Here is a 26,413-nt window from a genome sequence, read left to right as displayed (position 1 = left end):
TCACGTCCGATACAAGTAGACCGACTCCTGCCTGCATCTACTACTATTACTCCACTCATCGACCGTTATCCAGCATGTATCTAGAGTACTAAGTTAATGAAAACAGAGTAACGCCTTAAGCAAGATGACATGATGTAAAGGGATAAACTCATGCAATATGATGAAAACCCCATCTTGTTATCCTCGATGGCAACAATACAATACGTGCCTTGCTGCCCTACTGTCATTGGGAAAGGACACCGCAAGATTGAACCCAAAGCTAAGCACTTCTCCAATTGCAAGAAAGATCAATCTAGTAGGCCAAACCAAACTGATAATTCGAAGAGACTTGCAAAGATAACCAATCATACATAAAAGAATTCAGAGAAGATTCAAATATTGTTCATAGATAGACTTTATCATAAACCCACAATTCATCAGTCTCAACAAACACACTGCAAAAAGAAGATTACATTGAATGGTTCTCCACAAGAGAGGGGGAGAACATTGTATTGAGATCCAAAAAGAGAGAAGAAGCCATCTAGCTAATAACTATGGACCCGTAGGTCTGAGGTAAACTACTCACACTTCATCGGAGGGGCTATGGTGTTGATGTAGAAGCCCTCCGTGATCGATGCCCCGTCCGGTGGAGCTCCGGAACAGGCCCCAAGATGGGATCTCGTGGATACAGAAAGTTGCGGCGGTGGAATTAGTTTTTGGGCTCTGTATCTGATCGTTTGGGGGTACGTAGGTATATATAGGAGGAAGGAGTACGTCGGTGGAGCAATAGGGGGCCCACGAGGGTGGAGGGCGTGCCTGGGGGGTAGGCGCACCCCCCCTACCACGTGGCCTCCTCTTTTGTGTCTTGACGTAGGGTCCAAGTCTCCCGGGTCTTGATCGTTGAGAAAATCACGTTCCTGAAGGTTTCATTCTGTTTGGACTCCGTTTGATATTCCATTTCTTCGAAACCCTAAAACAGGCAAAAAAACAGCAATTCTGGGCTGGGCCTCCGGTTAATAGGTTAGTCCCAAAAATAATATAAAAGTGGATAATAAAGCCCAATAATGTCCAAAACAGTAGATAATATAGCATGGATCAATCAAAAATTATAGATATGTTGGAGACGTATCATACAGCGGGTTGCGGGAAAGTGGGCCGCTCTAGATAGAGGGGGGAAGGTGATGAAGATGTTGGTGAAGATGGCAGAGGTGTTGGTGAAGATCGCGGTGATGATGATGATGGCCACGGCAGCATTCCGGTGCCACCGGAAGAGAAGGGGAGAGGGGCCCCAAGGGAGTCCTGGATTAGGGGGTCTCCGGACAGCAGGACTATATCCTTTGGCCGGACTGTTGGACTATGAAGATACAAGATTGAAGACTTTGTCCCGTGTCCGGATGGGACTCTACATGGTGTGGAAGGAAAGCTAGGCAATACGGATATGTATATCTCCTCCTTTGTAACCGACCTTGTGTAACCCTAGCCCCCTCCGGTGTCTATATAAACTGGAGGGTTTTAGTCAGGACAAGATACAATCATACCATAGGCTAGCTTCTAGGGTTTAGCTCTTCGATCTCGTGGTAGATCAACTCTTGTAATACCCATATTATCAAGTATAATCAAGCAGGACATAGGGTTTTACCTCCATCAAGAGGGCCCGAACCTGGGTAAAACATCGTGTCCCCTGCCTCCTGGTACCATCTGCCTTAGACGCACAGTTCGGGACCCCCTACCTGAGATCCGCCGGTTTTGGCACCGACATTGGTGCTTTCATTGAGAGTTCCTCTGTGCCGTCGCCGTAAGGAAGGATGCCTCATCTCGTTGTTAAAAACAACTTTACCGCCGGGGGAGCCCTGGCTGTCGGCCAAACTCTCCGGCTAGGCAGTTTCATCATGACCGCTTGTTCGGCTGCTGCACCGCCGATGACTTCTCGGGTCATCGAAAACAGCCTCCACGTCGGCTCGGAATTCGCCAAGCAGATGGATCCAATGGAGCTCTCTTCCCTAAATGAGCTCTTGGATCGCATCGCCGCCTTGGGAGTCGCTACGGACTATGATCGGATTGGGCTTAAACCCGATCAAAGGGAGATTAACTCTCCACCGGTCACCCATCATGTTGCGGTGGTGGAGGAACAATGCGGCGATTCTTCCTCTATCTTGAGGACTAACTATGTCCGGATTCCTGAGCTCTCCGAGCCGGATACCCGTTCACGGGAGGACATCACCCAAGCCCTGAACCTAGAGTCAGGCAGTGGGCCAGACTCATCGAGCAACATCCTAGAATCGGAACTTCCAAGATCAGAAACTCGTCGGCCCCTGGGTCTCAGATCGGGCAGGAGTTCGGACTCAAAGCCACCCACCCACCCAGACATAAACGATCTTTCCCACATTAGGCAAGAGCCCCATGAAACAATACATCATTATTGGGTCAGATTCCTCCTTGTGATGAACAAGGTTAAGGACTGCCGCGAGGAAGATGCAGTCTCACTTGTCTGCAATAACTTCACGGACAAGGGAATCCTTAACGCCATAGGTCGTCGTGACATATCACGCTTCGCCGACTTGGCGTCCATAGTACGAAAGTATTGCACGATGGAAAGTGCCTGGAAAACCGAAACGAAATTTTGGGATAATCCGGCTCCGAATATACACCCAGTCCGAAGTAAAAGGGTGCATTATCATAAGACACCCGAGTTAATTACAAAGAAGCAAAAACCCTCTACAGGGCGTGGAACCGTATTGGAGGGATGGCTCAACGGACCCTGCAAAATTCATAGTACAGCGGATATCATACCAACACATAGCCTCAGAGCATGTTGGATACTCCGGCAGGTGGCCAAAAGCGGCGAGGATCTTCTCATCCCAGATGCCACAGAGCACCATCCCAGGGATAACAATACGGTATTAACAGTCTTTGAGACCTTCGCATTGAATAATAGGCGCAAGCGAACACTCCGCAGCATTGCTGAAATCTGCCACGTAGCAGCAATAAATCCATGGAGCGACACGGCTATTACCTTCAATGCCAGTGACAAACCTAAATTCTGCAAAGCCCAAGCACTAGTTGCACTAGTCCTCAGTCCAATTATGGACGGCTTTCGACTCACCAAAGTACTCATGGACGGCGGCAGTGGATTAAACCTCATCTACGAAGAAACTCTTCAAAAAATGGAAATAGACTGGAACCGCATTGAGCAAAGCAGCACAACCTTCAGAGGAATCATCCCCAATCGGGAAGCACGCTGTGCTGGGAAAATCACACTAGATGTGGTATTCGGCACACCGGAGAACTATAGGTCCGAAGAAATTACATTCCAAGTGGCCCCGTTCAGTAGTGGATACCACACCCTTTTGGGACGGGAGGCGTTCAGGATCTTCCAAATCATACCCCATTATGGGTACATGAAGCTCAAAATGCCCGGGCCTAACGGAATCATCACTCTCGTTAGTGATCCGGACACAGCACTCCGCGACAAAAACAAAACAGCCGCATTGGCCCTCGAGGCATTATCCGAAGCCCTTTCGGCCGAGGAATTAACTGCGCTACGCTCCACAGTGGACAGGGACGACGTGACACTTGACAAGAGATCCAAGTCCACCTCTTTTAAACCAGCGGATGAAATAGTCAAATTCCAAGTCCACCCAACGGACCCTACAAAAACAGCCTCCATCGGGGCACAGTTAAACCCCGCCGTGGACGCCGCACTATAAGAGTTCCTGCGCGAGAATTGGGACATATTCGCCTGGTACCCCTCAGACATGCCAGGAATCCGACGCAGGCTGGCTGAGCATAGCCTCAATATCCTAAAGGGATTCAAGCCGGTCAAGCAGGCTCTTCGGCGTTTCTCTGAACCTAAGAGACAAGCTATGGGAGAGGAACTAGCCAAGTTATTGGACGCCGGATTCATTAGAGAAATAAAACACCCGGACTGACTAGCAAACCTGGTGATGGTACCAAAGAAAGACAAATCCTGGCGCATATGTGTCGATTTCAAGGACCTCAACAAGGCTTGCCCAAAGGATCCCTTCCCCCTCCCCGCATTGATCAAATTATCGATGCTACCGCAGGACACGAGTCATTGTGTTTCCTCGATGCATAATCCGGCTACCACCAAATCAAGATGGCGGAGTCTGACCAAGCCACAACGGCATTTATCACACCATACGACCCATTCTGTTTCAACACAATGCCTTTTGGGCTCAAAAACGCCGACGCAACGTATCAGCGCATGATTCAGACATGTCTGGAGAAACAGATCGGCAAAACAGTAGAGGCATACGTAGATGGTGTGGTCGTCAAAACCAAACATGTCGACTCTCTAATAGACGACTTGAGGCTCACATTCGACAACCTCCGAACATACGACCTCAAGCTCAATCCGGAAAAATGTGTTTTCAGCGTACTAGCCGGAAAGCTCCTGGGCTTCATTGTCTCTAGTAGAGGAATTGAAGCTAATCCGGCCAAAATTCGAGCTTTATCACAGTTGGCTACCCCAGCAGACCTCAAATAAATCCAGAAATTAACTAGATGTGTGGCGTCTCTAAGCCGCTTTATCTCCCGCTTAGGAGAAAAGGCATTACCCCTTTATCGCCTCCTTCGGTGCACCGAACACTTTGAGTGGACGGACGCTGCCACAGCCGGATTGGAAGAAATAAAAGCCATACTGGCAACCAACCCAATCCTAGTCGCGCTAAACATTGACGAACCAATGTTGTTATACATTGCGGCAACTCATCAGGTTGTAAGCGCAGTGCTCGTCGTCAAACGAGAAGCGGACGGACATAAATTCCCTCTTCAAAAGCCGGTATATTATGTATCCACTGTCCTCACTCCATGCAAATCACGGTAACCACATTATCAAAAGATAGCCTATGCGGTATTCATGGCATCCCGGAAGTTGCGACACTACTTTCAAGAGTGTTCAATTACAGTAGCCTCGGAAGTGCCACTTAATGATATTATAAACAACCGCGAAGCCATGGGCCGGATTGCCAAATGGGCCATTGAGCTCCTCCCGCTCGACATAACATACAAACCTCGGCGAGCCATTAAATCGCAAGTATTGGCCGACTTTGTCGCCGAATGGACGGAAGCCAAACTCCCTAAAGAGTACGATGCATACTCCAATTGGATCATGCACTTTGACGGCTCCAAAATGCTAGCCGGTCTGGGGGCTGGCGTCGTCCTGACGTCCCCAACTGGAGATACCGTTCAGTACATACTGCAGATACTGTATACAGACTCCAACAACGCAGGCGAATATGAAGCCCTGTTGCATGGTCTTCGGATGGCAGTCTCCATGGGAATTCAATGCCTGGAGGCGCATGGGGATTCGAACCTCGCAATATCCCAAATAAATGGAGACTTTGATGCCAAGGATCCGAAGATGGCGGCCTATCGAAACGCCGTCCTAAAGATGTCAGCTCGGTTCGAGGGGCTTGAATTTACCATGTGGCTCAGGAAAACAATCAGGCGGCGGATATCCTCGCCCGCATCGGTGCAAAACACGACGCGGTCCCCCCCCCAACATCTTTTTGGAGAGGTTGTTTAAGCCATCGATGGTATGGGAAGGGGACACCGGTAACAATAGTCCGGACCCGGCCAAAATGCCCGATACCGAACACTCTGACATAATCGGAGGCTCTACCACCGAAATAACACCTTCAGCCCACGTAATAATGGTCGTCATCGCCCCGTGGACAGAACCATTCCTGGCCTACCTAACTAGGCATGAACTTCCCGAGGACCAAAATGAGGCACGCTGCATAGTGCGGTGATCTAAAGCCTACATGGTCCACGAGGGAGAGCTGTATAAGAAAAGCACTACCGGAGTCCTTCAAAGGTGCATCTCCAAAGAGGAAGGGTGGAATCTTTTGGCAGAAATTCACACCGGACTCGGCGGCCACCACGCCGCAGCCCGGGCCCTTGTAAGCAAGGCCTTCCGTACATGTTTTTATTGGCCGACGGCCCGGGCAGACGCACAGGACTTGGTCCAACGTTGCGCCGGTTGCCAGCTTTTTGCAAACCAAAGCCATATGCCACCCACTGCCCTCCAACAATCCCCATTACCTGGCCTTTCGTGGTCTGGGAGCTTGACATGGTTGGACCCATTAAAGGGGGAACCCATAAGAAAAAATACTTACTGGTCATGGTGGATAAATTCACCAAATGGATAGAAGCCAAACTTGTTAAAACAGCTGAATCCGGACCGGTGATAGACTTCATATCCGGGGTGGTACACCATTATGGCGTCCCCCACAGCATCATCACTGACAACGGCATTCATGGCCGACGAGGTAAAAATATGGTGGAGCAACATGGGCATCAAGCTCGATTATGCTTTCGTCTATCACCCACAAACCAATGGCCAAGTTGAGCGAGCAAATGGTCTTATCATGAGCGGCATTAAACCCAGATTAGTGCGGTCCTTAAAGGAGTCTAACACGCACTGGGTAGAGGAGCTCGACTCCGTACTCTGGGGGCTGCGGACCACGCCGAATCGCACTATCGGATATACACCCTTCTTTATGGTGTACGGCGCAGAGGCAGTTCTGCCCTGCGACATAATTCATGACTCACCTCGAGTGCGCATGTACGAAGAAAGAGAAGCCGAGCTCGATTGGCAGGACAGTCTGGACACCCTGGAGGAGGAGCGCGACATGGCAAAAGCTCGTTCCGCATTTTATCAGCAACAGGCTCGCAGATATCAAAGCAGAGAAGTATGGGCCAAAACTTATAACGTTGGCGAGTTAGTTCTACGCCTGCCGGAGAAAAAAAAGTCCAAGCTCGAGCCCAAATGGGAAGGTCCCTTCATTATTGACCAAGTCCTGACCGGTGGTGCGTACCGTCTGCAGGATGCATCGAATAATCGACTTGAGCCGAACCCATGGAACGCAGCCAGGCTCCGAAGATTCTACGCCTAGCGCGGGACTCTATGTTCGTCTCCTTCCTCTGTCCATTTTTTGCATATACATTATCTGTCTTTTTTCTCTTTATTTCTTTTATTCTTTCTCTAGGCCTTCAAGGGCCAACTTGTGCCTCGCTTGCACATTATAGATGCCCTAACCGTGCTCATTATACCTGGGGGCTTCTTACACAGAAGCTTAATTATCTATCTGGGCTTCACGCCCTGCACATGTGTTATTCTTCCGTATGTACCTTTTCTTCGCCACTATATGCATCAATATGACTTAAGTTTTGGCCAAGCTGGGTTGCCTGGCTCTTGTATTTATGCCCTACGTTCTCGTTAATTCAGCTAGGGCATAAGGGGAGCACCTCTGCGATTGTTACTGCCGGGTCAGCCGGATGTGTACCTCAGACTGGGTGAAGCCGAAAGCTAGCGTACTTAAGGGAATATTCGGTCGGCGAACAAAAGATGATTTTTATTTATTTATTTTCCATATGTGCCCCCAGATGTTTTTGCCTGCGTTTTCTCTCGTAGTACGGACATGCACTTTAGGGCATGCATACCCAGGGAAAGGAACCCTTAACGGAATTATTCTCCCTGGAAGATGTTTCTTACTACCCATGTAATATAACATAACTAGTTGGGCACTTGTCTGTTCAAGCACTAATGACCCCTACGCCTGGTTTCCATGCATACCCCGGTTCTTATATAACTGGGCGGGTATTCGGACACACTCCGGACTATCGGGTCCCGAGGTTGAAGCGAAAAGGTCCGCTATGACAAATGATATACAATCCGGCTAGAAGGCATTATAGATGTCACTTTAATTACATAGTCATGTAGACTGACTAAGTTCCTCTTCTATACCATCCAATAGGCGGTCTAGCCTACAATCCTGTTGGGAATACTTTGCGGCTAATTCTACTTGCACGTACACTAAGCTAACGGGGATTTCTTTCCCATCGGGCCCCACAGGTCCGACCTCGGCCATGTGGTTTGGGTCAGTCTTGGTATACCACGTCTTCACCATGGCCCAGGCTTCCCTGGCACCTTGACGGTAGGCCGATATGTTCCATAATCGGAAGCACCGACGTGCTCCCTTGAGCTTCTCCGCAAGCTCTCCAATACCTTCTGGCAGGGAGACGGCTGGCCACAAGGCCTGGGCAACACCTTGCATCACTTGCTGAACTTGTTCGTGCAGTTGTGAGAGCTCGGATAGAAGATCACCCGCAGACCCGGGCATCTCCTCCGCGGGGCGACCCGTCAGCATACCTGCAAACATAACCCTGTTAGCCGGCTTCTCCACCGACCCCTTTTTTAAGGGGTTCATTCAAGCACTTACTGAAAATGTCACGTCGAAGCCGCTTATTCTCCTTCTCGGAGTCCACAAGCTGGGCTCGAACATCTTTTAGTTCCACGCTCAGCTTGGTATTGGCGTCTTGGAGATTGTTTTTCTCCCGCCTGACCTCAGTCAGCACGTGTTTGAAGGAAATATGCCCTAGAGGCAATAATAATGTTATTATTTTATTTCCTTATATCATTATAATTGTTTATTACTCATGCTAGAATTGAATTATCCAGAAACATAATACTTGTGTGAATACATAGACAAACTAAATGTCACTAGTATGCCTCTACTTGACTAGCTCGTTGATCAAAGGAGGTTATGTTTCCTAACCATAGACATGTGTTGTCATTTGATTAACGGGATCACATTATTAGGAGAATGATGTGATTTACATGACCCATTTCATTAGCTTAGCACCTGATCGTTTAGTATGTTGCTATTGCTTTCTTCATGACTTATAAATGTTCCTATGACTATGAGATTATGCAACTCCCGTTTGCCGGAGGAACACTTTGTGTGCTACCAAACGTCACAACATAACTGGGTGATTATAAAGGAGCTCTACAGGTGTCTCCAAAGGTAAATGTTGGGTTGGCGTATTTCGAGATTAGGATTTGTCACTCCAATTGTCGGAGAGGTATCTATGGGCCCTCTCAGTAATACACATCACATAAGCCTTGCAAGCATTGCAACTAATGAGTTAGTTGCGACATGATGTATTACGAAACGAGTAAAGAGACTTTTCGGTAACGAGATTGAACTAGGTATTGAGATACCGACGATCGAATCTCGGGCAAGTAACATACCGATGACAAAGGGAACAATGTATGTTGTTATGCGGTCTGACCGATAAAGATCTTCATAGAATATGTGGGAGCCAATATGAGCATCCAGGTTCCGCTATTGGTTATTGACCGGAGACGTGTCTGGTTTATGTCTACATTGTTCTCGAACCTGTAGGGTCCACACGCTTAAGGTTTCGATGACAGTTATATTATGAGTTTATGAGTTTTGATGTACCGAAGTTAGTTCGGAGTCCCGGATGTGATCACGGACATGGCGAGGAGTATCGAAATGGTCGAGACATAAAGATTGATATATTGAACGGCTATATTCGGACACCAGAAATGTTCCGGGTGATTTCGGAGAAAACCGGAGTGCCGGAGGGTTACCGGAACCCCCCCCCCCAGGAGAAGTAATGGGCCTTATGGGCCCTAGTGGAGAGAGAGGGGCGGCCAGGGTGGGCCGCGCGCCTCCTCCCCCTCTGGTCCAAATTGGACTAGGAGAGGGGGGTGGCGCCCCCCTTTCCTTCTCCCTCTCCCCCTTCCTTTCCCCCTCCTAGTAGGAGTAGGAAAGAGGGGAGTCCTACTCCTACTAGGAGGAGGACTCCTCCTCCTTGGCGCGCCCTAGGGACGGCCGGCCTCCTCCCCTTGATCCTTTATATACGGGGGCAGGGGGCACCCCTAGACACAAGTTGATCCACGTGATCGTTTTCTTAGCCGTGTGCGGTGCCCCCTTCCACCGTACTCCTTAATAATATTGTAGCGGTGCTTAGGCGAAGCCCTGCGATGGTAGAACATCAAGATCGTCACCACACCGTCGTGCTGACGGAACTCTTCCCCGATACTTTGCTGGATCGGAGTCCAAGGATCGTCATCGAGCTGAACGTGTGCTAAAACTCGAAGGTGCCGTAGTTTCGGTGCTTGATCAGTCGGGCCGTGAAGACGTACGACTACATCAACCACGTTGTCATAATGCTTCCGCTGTCGGTCTACAAGGGTACATAGATCACACTCTCCCCTCTCGTTGCTATGCATCACCATGATCTTGCGTGTGCGTAGGAATTTTTTTGAAATTACTACGTTCCCCTACAGTGGTATCAGAGCCTAGGTTTTATGTGTTGATGTTGTGCACGAGTAGAACACAAGTGAGTTGTGGGCGATATAAGTCATACTGCTTACCAGCATGTCATACTTTGGTTCGGCGATATTGTTGGATGAAGCGGCCCGGACCGACATTACGCGTACGCTTACGCGAGACTGGTTCTACCGACGTGCTTTGCACACAGGTGGCTGGCGGGTGTCAGTTTTTCCAACTTTAGTTGAACCAAGTGTGGCTACGCCCAGTCCTTGTGAAGGTTAAAACAGCACCAACTTGACAAACTATCATTGTGGTTTTGATGCATAGGTAAGATTGGTTCTTGCTTAAGCCCGTAGCAGCCACATAAAACTTGCAACAACAAAGTAGAGAACGTCTAACTTGTTTTTGCAGGGCATGTTGTGATGTGATATGGTCAAGACATGATGCTAAACTTTATTGTATGAGATGATCATGTTTTTGTAACCGAGTTATCGGCAACTGGCAGGAGCCATATGGTTGTCGCTTTATTGTATGCAATGCAATTGCGCTGTAATGCTTTACTTTATCACTAAGCGGTAGCGATAGTCGTGGAAGCATAAGATTGGCGAGACGACAACGATGCTATGATGGTGATCAAAGTGTCGCGCCGGTGACGATGGTGATCATGACGGTGCTTCGAAGATGGAGATCACAAAGCACAAGATGATGATGGCCATATCATATCACTTATATTGATTGCATGTGATGTTTATCTTTTATGCATCTTATCTTGCTTTGATTGACGGTAGCATTTTAAGATGATCTCTCACTAATTATCATTCTCCCTAAGTATGCACCATTGCGAAAGTTCTTCGTGCTGAGACACCACGTGATGATCGGGTGTGATAGGCTCTACGTTCAAATACAACGGGTGCAAAACAGTTGCACACGCGGAATACTCAGGTTATACTTGACGAGCCAAGCATATACAGATATGGCCTCGGAACACGGAGACCGAAAGGTCGAGCGTGAATCATATAGTAGATATGATCAACATAAGTGATGTTCACCAATGAAACTACTCCATATCACGTGATGATCGGACATGATTTAGTTGATTTGGATCACGTGATCACTTAGAGGATTAGAGGGATGTCTTTCTAAGTGGGAGTTCTTTAGTAATATGATTAATTGAACTTAAATTTATCATGAACTTAGTACCTGATTGTATCTTGCTTGTTTATGTTTGATTGTAGATAGATGGCCCATGCTGTTGTTCCGTTGAATTTTAATGCGTTCCTTGAGAAAGCAAAGTTGAAAGATGATGGTAGCAATTACACGAACTGGGTCCATAACTTGAGGATTATCCTCATTGCTGCATAGAAGAATTATGTCCTGGAAGCACCGCAGGGTGCCAGGCCTGCTGCTGGAGCAACACCAGATATTATGAACGTCTGGTAGAGCAAAGCTGCTGACTACTCGATAGTTCAGTGTGCCATGCTTTACGGCTTAGAATCGGGACTTCAACGACGTTTTGAACGTCATGGAGCATATGAGATGCTCCAGGAGTTGAAGTTAATATTTCAAGCAAATGCCCGGATTGAGAGGTATGAAGTCTCCAATAAGTTCTATAGCTGCAAGATGGAGGAAAATAGTTCTGTCAGTGAGCATATACTCAAAATGTCTGGGTATAATAATCACTTGATTCAATTGGGAGTTAATCTTCCAGATGATTGCGTCATTGACAGAATTCTCCAATCACTGCCACCTAGCTACAAGAGCTTCGTGATGAACTATAATATGCAAGGGATGAATAAGACTATTCCCGAGCTCTTCGCAATGCTGAAAGCTGCGGAGGTAGAAATCAAGAAGGAGCGTCAAGTGTTGATGGTCAACAAGACCACTAGTTTCAAGAAAAAGGGCAAAGGGAAGAAGAAGGGGAACTTCAAAAAGAACAGCAAGCAAGTTGCTGCTCAAGAGAAGAAGCCCAAATCTGGACCTAAGCCTGAAACTGAGTGCTTCTACTGCAAGCAGACTGGTCACTAGAAGCGGAACTGCCCCAAGTATTTGGCGGATAAGAAGGATGGCAAGGTGAACAAAGGTATATGCGATATACATGTTATTGATGTGTACCTTACTAATGCTCGCAGTAGCACCTATGTATCTGATACTGGTTCTGTTGCTAACATTTGCAACTCGAAACATGGACTACGGATTAAGCAAAGTTTGGCTAAGGACGAGGTGACGATGCGCGTGGGAAATGGTTCCAAAGTTGATGTGATCGCGGTCGGCACGCTGCCTCTACTGTCGGATTTCGGGTTCCGGCAGACCCTTGAGGTTCGAACACTAGGGTGCACGTGGAGATTTCACCACCTACCTACCTGCACCCCTCCGCCATGCTAGGATCTAAAACTACGGAAAGAACAACACAAGAGACACGGGGTTTATACTGGTTCGGGCCACCGTTGTGGTGTAATACCCTACTCCAGTGTGTGGTATGGTGGATTGCCTCTTGGGCTGATGATGATGAACAATACAAGGAAGAACAGCCTCGCGAGGGTCTGTTCTTGGCTGGGGCGATGAACTGCTCAGTGGAGTTCAGTCACCTTCTCTCTCTCTGCCTCCAACCAACCGACCGAGCACCGTCCCTATGTGGGTGGCTGGTCCTATTTATAGAGGCCCTGGTCCTCTTCCCAAATATCGAGCGGGAAGGGAGCCAACAATGGCGAGCTAATTTGAAGGGGGGCAGCAAGTATCAGCTATCCTGACAAAAGTAGTCTTCGCCTGCGCAAAGCTCTGGTGATGACGCCGTCTTGGGCTCCACAGTGACCTCCGTCTCGTAGTCCTCCTGGTCTTGGTCTCGTTGCACCTAAATGGCAACCTTTGCCTGATGCCTCGGTACTCTGCGGCTACGCTTGCCCCCTTTGCACCAAAGAGGAAAGGAGGACGCTGCGCGGGCTGGCACCCGCCTGGCGCCCTGAGTCGTCATGGCTTGCGTCACAGGCACCTCGTGAGGTACCCCGCCTTGATCTCTCTGCCTCCTCGTGAGCCAGCCTGACGAGGCCGTGCCTGAGGAAGCTCCGCGTCGTCCGCCTCGCGAGGCTTGGCCCCTCGCGAGGGTCTTGGGTTTGTGTTGGTGAAGATGGGCCGTGCTGGGCCCCCCTTTGAGCCACGCCGTAGGCCACAGGCAGGCAAGTCTGGGGACCCCCGTTCCCAGAACGCCGACAGTAGCCCCCGGGCAAAAGGCGCGCCCGGACTTAGCCGTGCAGGGAGGCGGAAGGGCAAGAGCGAAGCGCCGCGGGCCCTAACAGCCTACGGCCTTGGGTGCCGCGTGGCGGTTGGCTGGACGTGGGCGCCTTAGCAACCGCGCGAGTTGATAAAGGAGTGGCATCCGCCTAGGCCTTGCTTCTTGCTTTCCCTGGTTGCTGCTCAAATCCCCTTTCTTGTGCGCCTCTCCTTTCTTCCTCCGAAATTTCCAGATCTGCTCTGACCGTGCGACCTAGGGAGCCATGGCACCTCGTTAGCCCCCGGCCGTAGCTTGGTACTCGTCTGCCCTAGACTCGCCGAACGTGTCGGAGGCGAGCCTTGCCCGGTTGCGCCGGATGGCGACGGCGTGGGGCATCGACGGGGCAAAGGTGTTCAAGGCCGGCTCCGCCACCCCTGAGGGTCAAAGGAGCACCTTCTATCCGCTCTTCGTAAGTGCCATTGTTGCTGGCCTGGTGCCTCCCTTCTCCGAGTTCTTCTTCTCTGTCCTCCGCCATTACAAGCTACAGGCTCTGCATCTCCATCCCAACTCCGTCCTTCTCCTGGCAATCTTTGCTTATTATTGCGAGGCCCACGTTGGGGTGCAGCCCTCAGTGGCCTTGTTGCGCCACTACTTCTACCTCCGGACCTCCCGTGGTCCTGCTTCCGCATGCGCGAGCTTCATCGCGTACAGTGGCGCCATTGCCATCTCGAATCCTGGGAAAAGGATTGAGGGCTTCAGGAGCAAGTGGATCTTGGTGGATGCTGGGCGCATCCACCCTCGGCTGATCTTGCCCACGGAGCAGCCCACGAGCTCCAGCGACTGGGGTCGGGCGGAGCTCGCGGATCCCCGCGCGAAGATGGTGTTGGAGAAGATGGACGCGGATCTGAGGCCGACCGACATGGCGGCGGCGAAGCTGACCGGCGCGTCGCTGCTGAGGGAGTTCCTGGAGCACCGGCTGGCTCCGCTTCGGCAGTACTCACTTCCAATGTGGAGGCCCCGTCCGAGCCCCGCGGCCTTGGCTGACGGAGACCTGGCTGCGGTTCTCCAATCTCTGGTCGGGGGCAATGTGGCGAGGTTGGAGGGTGCTCCTATGCCCTTGTTCCTCCGCAACGACTGGGAGTGGGTAGTGAAGTCCATGCCCGTCTTCAACGGGGAGGGGCCCGTGCCCCTGGAAGCTCCCGAGGGACCGGTGGACGTGCCCTCCGGTGACTCCAGCGAAGAGGAGGAAGGAGGGGAGCGGGGAAAAGGGCCTGACTCCGAGGCGACTGACGGGGAGTCGAGGGCTCCCCTCCCCCGGTGCACGTCCCGCGCTCTCCGCCCCTCTCCGAGTGATGACGATGAGGATGACGACGAAGACGATGACGAGGACAACGATGGGCAGGGCGGCGGGAGCTTGCCCCCGATCCCGAAGAAGTACAGGACCGGGCTGATCTCCCGCGGGTCTCCCCCGTCCCCGGGACGAACCGCAGATGCACCTTCCGCCTCCAAGCTTCCCGAGGTTGACCCTTCCAGCCGGCTTTCAGGCTTCAAATTTGGCTGGAGGCCGCTTGAGCTCACTGGCGACGACCCGTAAGCATTCGATTCTTGTATTTATCTCTTGCTCTGCCTCTGAGGCTCGACGTCCACATTCTTTTGGATAGGCTGGCGCCCGCAGCAAAGAAGCCGAAGGGGGCTCCCGTGGTTCCATCCATGGCGGCGCTTCTGCCTGCGAAGGAGGGTGACCGCGACGCACAGGCTTCTCCTACCCGGTCGTCCTCGCGAGGCCTGGCTGAGCCGGCTGGGGCGAGCTCAGCCCCCATGGCCCAAGTGGCTCCTGAGGTGCTCTTGCCTGCCGCCGCCACTACAGCTGTCGGGGCGCGGCAGACTCCGCCTTAGGATGCCACGGCTGCGCTGCCACCTTCTCCTCCTACTCCACCGGCCGCTGTCTCTCCGACTCCTTCTGCCGTTCTGGATCATGCTGTTGCTGAGCTGGACCGACTGCGTCAGGATCTTCTTGGCGCCGACCCCCGCTTGGTGGCCGGGCGCTTGGAGCTGCCTTCAGGATGGGTTCGCTCCGACGCCTCGATTCGGGCGGCGCTGGTCCAGGCCTCGACAGCATGCGATGAGGAGAAGCAGGCCGTCCTGGAGGCGAAGGCTGCTCGTGATGCAGCCCTAGGGGAGGTGGTCGACGTCCGTGGTCGCTGCAAGGCGCTGGAGGACGAGCTGCAAGGCATGCGGGATCAGCTCGCGAAAGAGGTCCGCCTTCGCCAAGAGCAGGAAGAAGGCGTGAAGGCTCACGAGGCGGCCGTCGAGGGCCGGGAGACCAAGCTCAGGAAGCGCCGCGACCGCCTAGGCGCGCTGGAGCAAGAGTTGGGGGCGAGGAAGGCCGAGCTGGACGGCAAGGCCCTGGTTCTTGCCGAGGACCGTACGGACTTCACGGAGTTGGAGGTGAAGGCTCGCTCCTCGCTGAGGACGCTTTATGACAGTGGCCTGGAGAGCCCGCTGGCTAGCGCCGAGGACGGCCCCGCCAAGCTGCTTCCCTTCCTGGTTCATGCTCTTGAAGATGTCGCCCTTGGCCTTGGCCCCACGGCCGAGGCTGAGGCGCGTGTCCTGTCTTCTGCAGCGCTGACACGGGTCCTCACCCACATCGACCTTCGCGATCCTGGCGTTGACCTTGACAGCCTGCTAGATCCAATGAGTGGCGAGCGTGCCGCTGCCGCTGCCGAGGCCGTGAAGGGTCGCGCAGAAGCTCTGCTGGGGAAGTTCCGGGCCTTCAGCACCAATCCGGAGCAAGGCGCTGCTGGCCCCGCTGCTCCGTGAGGCGAACCCACTCCGCGCTACTACCCCGCCGCCAAGTGACTCCGTCGTGGCTCCTGTCCTGCTTTTAATTCCTGCACATGTATCATGCCTCGGGGAGGCATTTAAACTTGCGTGTGGTATTGGGATAACAGTGTGGACTGTAATATTTGCTTTTGAATTCCTTGAAATTTGCGCTTTTCCTTCCTACTTGCTTATGTTCTACGCCGGCAGAGCCCGGCCCCGCGCGTACCTCACCCAGCAATAGTCCCGACCGGAAACTAGGACGGGACCAAGGATTGAGGGGCTACGTGACAAGTTAGGCTCCTGAGTCGTGATGCTCAGGAGTCCCCCTTGGCGCACGAACAACAAGTAGGGAGGTGTGATGTGGGTGGATCTACCGTTCTACGTCTGCAGAGCCCGGCTGCGCGCGTGCCTCACCCAGCGATGGTCCCGACCGGAAACCAGGATGGGGCCACAGAGTGAGGGGCTACATGACCAGTTAGGCCCCTGAGTCGCGATGCTCAGGAGTCCCCCTTGACGCTCAAACGGCCTTCATACCTTGGCTCCGCTCGGGGAGAGACGCGCGACGAACCAGGCCCAGGGGGACCTGGCGGCGTGCGTCTGGGTGTAACCCAGGCGCAGCCCCCGTGCCCAGCCCCCTCGCGTGGCACTCCGGAGGGGCGACGTTACGATGAGGCTAGACACTGAGCTCTGGGCTCCCTGAGGTTGATGCGGCCCGGGGGCCACCCTCAGTTGTTTATCACCAGCGCGGAGCATAGTGCTACCGTATGTGTACGGGCATAGCCGCTCCTCGGCAATGTCGTCAGCCAGCACGGAGCATGGTGCTTCCACTGGTACGTGGGAGGGGGCCCCCTCCGGGAGGAGCCCCCGGGGCGTGTACAGCCCCGTCCTGACACGTGGCTGGCACGGTAGGGCCTGGCGAGGTGTATCTGGGCACTCGTGAGCCAGCGCGGGACTCGCGGGGACCTACCTCTAGGCGGGTTGCGCCTGGCACTGGGCCTTATCTTGTGGTGTGTCCCTGCAAATTTGGTTAGATGCCTGCACTCTACGTCCTCGGGTCCCGGCCCTCAAGCTGGTCTCAGCCGTCGCTGGTATGCCAGGTCGCGATGCCATGGACAAGGCCAGAGGGTGAGGGCTGGAGAGCCAGTAAGAGCCCTGAGTCGCGATGCTCAGGTACACCCCCTTTAACGTGCAAGTGGTCGGCATGGAGAAGAAGAGGTGCCGTGGACCGGCATCGGATAATCATGCATGGTGGGTTTAACACATAATCGGAAATAAATGCAAATGGGATACATGCCACTGGGCCTGGCCCGAGCGGCTTGGGGATCATGCGGCCTGAGGGGTGCCCCCAACAAGGTAAGCTGACAACATAGAATAAAAAGGGGTACACGCCGCAGGGACAGACCCCCGCGGCCTGGGAATAATGCAGCCCTGGGGGGCGCTCCCAGTTGGAAGTGAAACTAGAGAGATGTCACCTGATGATGTTGAGGACGAAGGAGTGTTGGTGTAGCGGACTCAGTGGGCCACGGAAGCCGATCCTCATGAGCCCCCAGGCCCAGGGGCCTCGGGAGGCTCTGGATGCGCTGGCGGCTCCTCACGGGCCATCTCCATCTCTGCCAGGGCTGCGGAACGCCTGGCCTCTCATGCCTCCGCGATGCCCCTCATGAGGCGCTGGTACATGTTAGCCGCGCTCGGCAAACCGTAAGGCATGCGAACGTAGCTGTGGGGTGGACCTCCGCAGCGCCCCACTCGCGAGGGCCAGAGGCGCTCCAGGGAGGCGACTTGGTTGAGCCCTGGTATATCGATGCAGATGCGCAGCCCACCATCCTCGCCTGGATGGGGGGCAACTGCTGGTAGGCGACGGCCGCCTCTCATTACTCTTGACTCCTGTAGCTCCTGAATGGCCTTGCTGACGAACTCCTGAGGGTCTGGATCTCCTTGCCTTGCTCCTTCTTGAGGGGAACATGCTTCAAAACACGCCTCCATATGGTGCCCAAGAGCCTCCCTCGTGACCCTAGCAAGGTCGGTGGCCCTCCGGGGGAGAGCCCCCGAGCCCTGCCTGAGGAGGGCGCGGGGCGCACTTTCCTATGCGATGGAGGGAGGTTCCCCCTGGGCAGGCGCGGGCCCAGAGGGGCCTGCCTCCTGAGGGGCCGGGCCGGACGATGTCTTCTTCTTGGGGGTGGCCTCGGGAAGCCTCCTGCTTCCGCGATCCGGGTCTTCTAGTGATGCGGCCTGAAAGGCTCGTTCCAAGGAACACACCGCGTCCTTCTCTTCACATGGCACCGTGATGACTCCGTCGCTTCCTGGAATCTTGAGGACGTTGTAGCCGTGGTGAGTTACGGCCATGAACTTGGCCAGCGCTAGGTACCCAAGGATGGCGTTGTACGATAGGCGAATGTGGGCGACGTCGAAGTCGATGAGCTCGGTGCGGTAGTTGTCGCGTGCCCCGAAGGTGACAGGGAGGCGGACCTACCCAATCGGGACCGTGGAGCCGTCGGTGATACCGGAGAAAGGCTTGGTTGGCTGAAGCTGGCTGTAGGGCACTTGGAGGTTGTTGAACGTCTCCACAGACAGGACGTTGAGCCCTGCCCCTCCATCGATGAGGGTCTTGGTGACCACCACGTTGCTGATGATTGGGGAACAAAGCATCGGGAGGACTCTGGCTTTAGCCGCACACTTGAGCTGATCTGCTGAGCTAAACATGATGGCGCACGCCGACCACCTGAGGGGGTGCGTGGCTTCGAGCCTGGGGAGGACTGCATTCACTTCGCGGGCGAACTGCTTGAAGATGCGTTGAGAGACTGGGGCTTGAGCCCCGCCCAGGATGCAGGCGATCGCGCGCGGCTCCTGGAAGCCCCCAGCCTCCTCGTCCTGGTGGCGGTCCTCATTTCTCTTTGGCTGCGGTGGCAGCGATGGGAGGCCTACGTTGCCTTGCGGATGATCCTTGCGAGGCTGATCCCTCCGGTCTCCCTCGCAAGGTTGATCCCTCCATCCTCTCTCGCGAGGCGAGTCTTGCCAGCGATCCTCGCGAGGTTGGTCGCGCCACCCTTGGCGCGGGCCACGGTCTTCCCAGCGTCCTGTGTTCCTTCCTCCTCCTCGACCGTAGCCCCGGTCACCGCGGTCGGGGCGACGGCTGATCCTTCCTTCTCGCACGGCTCGGAGTTCTTGACATTCGTTGGTGTTGTGGGTGTGGAGGTCATGGTACACACAGTACCGGCTGCCCTTGGAAGGTTCGGGCTGATCTCTGCCCCGCTTGGTGTCTGGTTCTGCCGCGAGCACGGCAGACCCCTTGCGCTTCACATCCTTGGCCTTGAGCTTCTTCTCCTCTGGGTCTGCGGCAGGCAGCTCGAGGAGGGAGAGACGCCCTTCCTCAGCCCTGGCGCACTTGTTCGCCAAGTTGAACAGCTCCAAGGAAGTGCACAGGTCTTCATGCATCGCCAGCTCCTCCTTCATCTTGACGTCGCGCACGCCGTCGGAGAAGGCCGAGATGATGGCCTCCTCAGTCACCTTGGGAATCTTGGGGCGTGCTTTGTTGAAGCGCCGGATGTACTTCTGCAGGGTCTCCCTGGGTTGTTGCTTGATGCGGCGCATGTCGCTCACGGCGGGTGGCCGGTCGCGAGTGCCTTGGAAGTTGGCGATGAAGCGGGTGCGCATCTCGTCCCAGGAGGAGATTGTGCCTGGAGCCAGGTTCAGGAACCAGGTGCGGGCTCCGTCCTTGAGTGCCATGGGGAACCAGTTCACCATGACCTTCTCGTCTTCGTTGGCAGCTTTGATGCCCAGCTCGTAGAGCTGGAGGAACTCTGCAGGGTTAGCCGTGCCATCGTGGCGAGGAGGCAAGTCTGGCTTGAACTTGCCGGGCCACGCGACGCTGCGTAGTTCGATGGTGAAGGCGCGGCAGCCTACTGTGGCCACAGGAGGCCTTGGGTGACGGGGAGCTTGGTCTTGCATGTCCCCACGCGCTAGAGTAGGAGGATGGTCGCGACGTGCTAGAGCAGGGAGCGCCCGGGCAGCTTCTGGCAGGCGAGGGACTTCTTGGCAGCTCTGTTCTTGCCGCGCTGGCGCCTGACAGAGCGGGTTCCGCCCAGGGGCCACGCGCCTTGGATCCATGGCATCTTCTTGAGGAGGAGGAGGCCGGGGCACCACCGGAGCCTCATCGCCCGCACGGGGCGGTGTGCGGTGCAGCGGAACGGATGGCGCAGGAGAGCCTCCTGCGGCGCGGTTGAGCTCGGCGATGCGGTCGAGCCATTCTTCGTAGACATCGTCGACGAGACGGTAGCGCAGGAGCTCATTTGCCGCGATGAGTGCAGCCCGAGCCTCCATGGGCGCGCGAAGCGCGCGGGACGAAGATCCAGCCGGGGCGAGCGAGGGAGTTGCGGTGCGGCCGTCTTGCCGCACGGACGGATGCTGGGATGATGCTTGCCGCTCGTCCCCCGCCAGGCCGGTGGCGGCGTTGACGGCAGGTGACGAGGAACGGCGTGGACGCCCGCCGACAGGGGCCGTCTGGGCAACGCGGGAAGCGAGTGCGGCCCGGCGCTCGGCGCAGGCCTGACGAGCGTCAGACATGGGCGAGATGGTCGGAGGAGAACGGGGTGGTGGAAGACGAATTCCGGCGCACCCCTACCTGGCGCGCCAAATGTCGGATTTCGGGTTCCGGCAGACCCTTGAGGTTCGAACACTGGGGTGCGCGCGGAGATTTCGCCTCCTACCTACCTGCACCCCTCCGCCATGCTAGGATCAAAAACTACGGAAAGAACAACACAAGAGACACGGGGTTTATACTGGTTCGGGCCACCATTGTGGTGTAATACCCTACTCCAGTGTGTGGTGTGGTGGATTGCCTCTTGGGCTGATGATGATGAACAATACAAGGAAGAACAGCCTCGCGAGGGTCTGTTCTTGGCTGGGGCGATGAACTGCTCAGTGGAGTTCAGTCACCTTCTCTCTCTCTCTGCCTCTAGCCAACCGAACGAACCCCCTCCCTATGTGGGTGGCTGGTCCTATTTATAGAGGCCCTGGTCCTCTTCCCAAATATCGAGCGGGAAGGGAGCCAACAATGGCGGGCTAATTTGAAGGGGGATAGCAAGTATCAGCTATCCTGACAAAAGTAGTCTTCGCCTGCGCAAAGCTCTGGTGATGATGCCGTCCTGGGCTCCACGGTGACCTCTGTCTCGTAGTCCTCCTGGTCTTGGTCTCGTTGCACCGAAATGGCAACCTTTGCCTGATGCCTCGGTACTCCGCAGCTGCGCTTGCCCCCTTTGCACCAAAGAGGAAAGGAGGACGCTGCGTGGGCTGGCACCCGCCTGGCGCCCTGAGTCGTCATGGCTTGCGTCACGGGCACCTCGTGAGGTACCCCGCCTTGATCTCTCCGCCTCCTCATGAGCCAGCCTGACGAGGCCATGCCTGAGGAAGCTCCGCGTCGTCCGCCCCATGAGGCTTGGCCCCTCGCGAGGGTCTTGGGTTTGTGTTGGTGAAGATGGGCCGTGCTGGGGCCCCCCTTTGAGCCACGCCGCAGGCTGCAGGTAGGCAAGTCTGGGGACCCCCGTTCCCAGAACACCGACATCTACATCTACCTTCGGGATTAGTATTAAACCTAAATAATTGTTATTTGGTGCCAGCATTGAGCATGAACATTATATCTGGATCTTGTTTGATGCGAGATGGTTATTCATTTAAATCAGAGAATAATGGTTGTTCTATTTATATAAGTAAAATCTTTTATGGTCATGCACCCATGAAGAATGGTCTATTCTTATTAAATCTCGATAGTAGTGACACACATATTCATAATGTTGAAGCCAAAAGATGCAGAGTTGATAATGATAGTGCAACTTATTTGTGGCACTTCCGTTTAGGTCATATCGGTATAAAACACATGAAGAAACTCCATACTGATGGACTTTTAGAACCACTTGATTATGAATCACTTGGTACTTGCGAACCGTGCCTTATGGGTAAGATGACAAAAACACCGTTCTCCGGTACTATGGAGAGAGCAACAGATTTGTTGGAAATCATACATACAGATGTATGTGGTTCGACGAATGTTGAGGCTCGTGGCGGATATCGTTATTTTCTCACCTTCACAGATGACTTAAGCAGATATGGGTATATCTACTTAATGAAACATAAGTCTGAAACATTTGAAAAGTTCAAAGAATTTCAGAGTGAAGTTGAAAATCATCGTAACAAGAAAATAAAATTCCTACGATCTAATCGTGGAGGAGAATATTTGAGTTACGAGTTTGGTGTACATTTGAAACAATGCGGAATAGTTTCGCAACTCACGCCACCCGAAACACCACGCCGTAATGGTGTGTCCGAACGTCGTAATCGTACTTTACTAGATATGGTGCAATCTATGATGTCTCTTACTGATTTACCGCTATAGTTTTGGGGTTATGCTCTAGAGACGGCCGCATTCACATTAAATAGGGCACCATCAAAATCCGTTGAGACGACACCTTATGAACTGTGGTTTGGCAAGAAACCAAAGTTGCCGTTTCTAAAAGTTTGGGGCTGCGATGCTTATGTGAAAAAGCTTCAACCTGATAAGCTCGAACCCAAATCGGAGATGTGTCTTCATAGGATATCCAAAGGAAACTATTGGATACACCTTCTATCACAGATCCGAAGGCGAGACTTTTGTTGCTAAATTCGGAAACTTTCTAGAGAAGGAGTTTCTCTCGAAAGAAGTGACTGGGAGGAAAGTAGAACTTGATGAGGTAACTGTACCTGCTCCCATATTGGAAAGTAGTACATCACAAAAACCGATTTCTGTGACACCTACACCAATTAGTGAGGAAGCTAATGATAATGATCATGAAACTTCAGAACAAGATACTACTGAACCTCGTAGATCAACCAGAGTAAGATCCGCACCAGAGTGGTACGGTAATCCTGTTCTGGAAGTCATGCTACTAGATCATGATGAACCTACGAACTATAGAGAAGCGATGGTGAGCCCAAATTCCGCAAAATGGCTTGAAGCCATGAAATCTGAGATGGGATCCATGTATGAGAACAAAGTGTGGACTTTGGTTGACTTGCCCAAAGATCGGAAAGCAATTGAGAATAAATGGATGTTCAAGAAGAAGACTGACGCTGACGGTAATGTTACTGTCTACAAAGCTCGACTTCTCGCAAAAGGTTTTCGACAAGTTCAAGGGATTGACTACGATGAGACCTTCTCACCCGTAGCGATGCTTAAGTCTGTCCGAATCATGTTAGCAATTGCCGCATTTTATGATTATGAGATTTGGCAGATGGATGTCAAAACTGCATTCCTGAATGGATTTCTGGAAGAAGAGTTGTATATGATGCAGCCGGAAGGTTTTGTCGATCCAAAGGGAGCTAACAAAGTGTTCAAGCTCCAGCGATCCATTTATGGACTGGTGCAAGCCTCTCGGAGTTGGAATAAACGCTTTGATAGTGTGATCAAAGCATTTGGTTTTGTACAGACTTTTGGAGAAGCCTGTATTTACAAGAAAGTGAGTGGGAGGTTTGTAGCATTTCTGATATTATATGTAGATGACATATTACTAATCGGAAATGATATAGAATTTCTGGATAGCATAAAGGGATACTTGAATAAGAGTTTTCAATGAAAGACCTCAGTGGAGCTGCTCACATATTGGGCATTAAGATCTATAGAGATAGATCAAGACGCTTAATTGGACTTTCACAAAGCACATACCTTGACAAAGTTTTGAAGAAGTTCAAAATGGATCAAGCAAAGAAAGGATTCTTGCCTATGTTACAAGGTGTGAAAATGAGTAAGACTCAATGCCCAACCAATGCATAAGATAGAGAGAAAATGAAAGATGTTCCCTATGCTTCAGCCATAGGCTCTATCATCTATGCAATGTTGTGTACCAGACCTGACGTGTGTCTTGCTGTAAGTCTAGCAGGGAGGTACCAAAGTAATCCAGGAGTGGATCACTGGACGGCGGTCAAGAACATCCCGAAATACCTGAAAAGGACTAAGGATATGTTTCTCATATATGGAGGTGACAAAGAGCAAATCGTAAATGGTTACGTTGATGCAAGCTTTGACACTGATCCGGACGATTCTAAATCACAAACCGGATACGTGTTTACATTCAACGGTGGAGCTGTCAGTTGGTGCAGTTCAAGACAAAGCGTTGTGGCGGGATCTACATGTGAAGCGGAGTACATAGCTGCTTCGGAAGCAGCAAACGAAGGAGTCTGGATGAAGGAGTTCATATCCGATCTAGGTGTCGTACCTAGTGCATCGGGTCCAATGAAAATCTTTTGTGACAATACTGGTGCAATTGCCTTGGCAAAGGAATCCAGATTTCACAAGAGAACCAAGCACATCAAGAGACACTTCAATTCCATCCGGGATCTAGTCCAGGTGGGAGACATAGAGATTTGCAAGATACATACGGATCTGAATGTTGCAGACCCGTTGACTAAGCCTCTTCCACGAGCAAAACATGATCAGCACCAAAGCTCCATGGGTGTTAGAATCATTACTGTGTAATCTAGATTATTGACTCTAGTGCAAGTGGGAGACTGAAGGAAATATGCCCTAGAGGCAATAATAATGTTATTATTTTATTTCCTTATATCATGATAAATGTTTATTATTCATGCTAGAATTGTATTATCCGGAAACATAATACTTATGTGAATACATAGACAAACTAAACGTCACTGGTACACCTCTACTTGACTAGCTCGTTAATCGAAGATGGTTATGTTTCCTAACCATAGAAATGTGTTGTCATTTGATTAATAGGATCACATTATTAGGAGAATGATGTGATTGACATGACCCATTTCATTAGCTTAGCACCCGATCGTTTAGTATGTTGCTATTGCTTTCTTCATGACTTATACATGTTCCTATGACTATGAGATTATGCAACTCCCGTTTGCCGGAGGAACACTTTGTGTTCTACCAAACGTCACAACGTAACTGGGTGATTATAAAGGAGCTCTACAGGTGTCTCCGAAGGTAAATGTTGGGTTGGCGTATTTCGAGATTAGGATTTGTCACTCCGATTGTCGGAGAGGTATCTCTGGGCCCTCTCGGTAATACACATCACATAAGCCTTGCAAGCATTGCAACTAATGAGTTAGTTGCGAGATGATGTATTACGAAACGAGTAAAGAGACTTGCCGGTAACGAGATTGAACTAGGTATTGAGATACCGACGATTGAATCTCGGGCAAGTAACATACCAATGACAAAGGGAACAACGTATGTTGTTATGCGGTCTGACCGATAAAGATCTTCGTAGAATATGTGGGAGCCAATATGACCATCCAGGTTCCGCTATTGGTTATTGGCCGGAGACGTGTCTCGGTCATGTCTACATTGCTCTCGAACCCGTAGGGTCCGCACGCTTAAGGTTTCGATGACAGTTATATTATGAGTTTATGAGTTTTGATGTACCGAAGTTAGTTCGGAGTCCCGGATGTGATAACGGACATGACTAGGAGTCTCGAAATGGTCGAGACATAAAGATTGATATATTGGACGGCTATATTCAGACACCGGAAATGTTTCGGGTGATTTCGGAGAAAACCGGAGTGCCGGAGGGTTACCGGAACCCCCCGAGAGAAGTAATGGGCCTTATGGGCCCTAGTGGAGAGAGAGAGGGGCGGCCAGGGTGGGCCGCGCCCCCCTCCCCCTCTGGTCCGAATTGGACTAGGAGAGGGGGAGCGGCGCCCCCCTTTCCTTCTCCCTCTCCCCCTTCCTTTCCCCCTCCTAGTAGGAGTAGGAAAGAGGGGAGTCCTACTCCTACTAGGAGCAGGACTCCTCCTCCTTGGCGCGCCCTAGGGATGGCCGGCCTCCTCCCCTTCCTCCTTTATATACGGGGGCAGGGGGCACCCCTAGACACAAGTTGATCCACGTGATCATTTTCTTAGCCGTGTGCGGTGCCCCCTTCCACCATACTCCTCGATAATATTGTAGCGGTGCTTAGGCGAAGCCCTGCGACGGTAGAACATCAAGATCGTCACCATGCCGTCGTGCTGACGGAACTCTTCCCCAATACTTTGCTGGATCGGAGTCCGGGGATCGTCATCGAGCTGAACGTGTGCTAAAACTCGGAGGTGCCGTAGTTTTGGTGCTTGATCAGTTGGGCCGTGAAGACGTACGACTACATCAACCGCGTTGTCATAACGCTTCCGCTGTCGGTCTACCAGGGTACGTAGATCACACTCTCCCCTCTCGTTGCTATGCATCACCATGATCTTGTGTGTGCGTAGGAAATTTTTTGAAATTACTATGTTCCCCTACATCGTTCGCCGGCCTTTAGCTGTCATA

The sequence above is a fragment of the Triticum dicoccoides genome, chromosome 7A (genome assembly GCF_002162155.2).
Source record: "Triticum dicoccoides isolate Atlit2015 ecotype Zavitan chromosome 7A, WEW_v2.0, whole genome shotgun sequence".
NCBI lineage: Eukaryota > Viridiplantae > Streptophyta > Magnoliopsida > Poales > Poaceae > Triticum > Triticum dicoccoides.
This window is presented reverse-complemented; position numbering follows the sequence as displayed.